Raw genomic sequence first — 1,217 nt, 5'->3', positions numbered from 1 at the left:
GGGAAGCTGTCCCTGTCCCCAGCCCTGGTGCATCCATCCCCCCCCGGAGCCCACTTTTACTCCCTGCGCGGAACAATCTCTGTTTTCCCGGTGTCACATTCCCGCCACCGCCGTCTGGGGACCCCTGGCCGTGCCCTCCGGCTCAGTTGGGACCCGCAGCGCTCCCAAGGCATCGCATTTTGGGGTTTAAGGGCCCCCAGGCTCCCCTGAGGATCACACCCACCCCCCACTCGCCGGCCATCCTTTCCAAGGATGCTCCCCATCCCCCCGTGCCCGCTGTCCCCCCTCTATCTTCCCTCCTCATCTTCCCCAGGCACTCGCAGGAAGGCAACACCTTCCTTATCTTCTTCCGACGGGTGGTCCGGCCCTGCTGTCCCTCGCCCCCGGCTCCGGCCTTGTTATTTTCTGTAGTGTCCCTGCATTTCTCCCCAGAGACTCCTCAACCAAACATTTCCCTCCTGGAAGGGAAAGGGAAATCTCAAGGACGCGCATAGAAAGTCGGCAGCTCCGTCTCCGCTGGCCGGGCGCCTGCGGCCATTTCCGCACCGGATGGGGGGAAGCGGCAACCCCGACACCCCCATGGTGCTGGCCTGCTTGGGGGTGGTGGAGGGATGGAGGGACAGGGGGAGACATGGGGAGAGGGAGGGAAAGGAGGATGGAGGGATGGGCAAAGGGAGAGAGAAGGAAAAAGTCATTGGATCCTCGGGGCTGGAAGAGACCTTTAAGATCAAGCCCAACCAGCAGCCCCAGCACTGCCCCTGTAACCCCAAAACCATTAAACCTTGGATGGATGGATGGATGGATGGATGGATGGATGGATGGATGGATGGATGGATGGATGGATGGAGGAAGGGACTGCTGGACTGATGGATGGACAGCTGGATTGACAGATGGATGGGTGGTATCCAGGGGTCTCTCCAGGCCGAGGGAGCCTGGATGGCGCTGGAATGTAAACACACTTCGGGACGTGTCCCTGGCTGCAGCATTCCCCCTCCTCAAGCTCCCCCAGCCCTTAGATCAAACCAGATCCCTTGAGAAACTCCCGAAAATGCCCAAGGGGGCTCCCGCCCCTCCAGGTGGGAGTTTGTGCTGTCCCCAGCCCCCTGGCCGCCCCCTCCCTTCCCTCTCTTTGGACAAAGGACTGTCCGCACACGGGGGGACCCCGGGCGGTGGCCCCCAAACACGGTGGGGGCCGGCAGGAAGGGGGGGGGAGGCCC

The sequence above is a fragment of the Corvus brachyrhynchos genome, unplaced genomic scaffold, assembly GCF_000691975.1.
Source record: "Corvus brachyrhynchos isolate BGI_N302 unplaced genomic scaffold, ASM69197v1 scaffold624, whole genome shotgun sequence".
NCBI lineage: Eukaryota > Metazoa > Chordata > Aves > Passeriformes > Corvidae > Corvus > Corvus brachyrhynchos.
Note: the sequence above shows the minus strand (reverse complement) of the source record.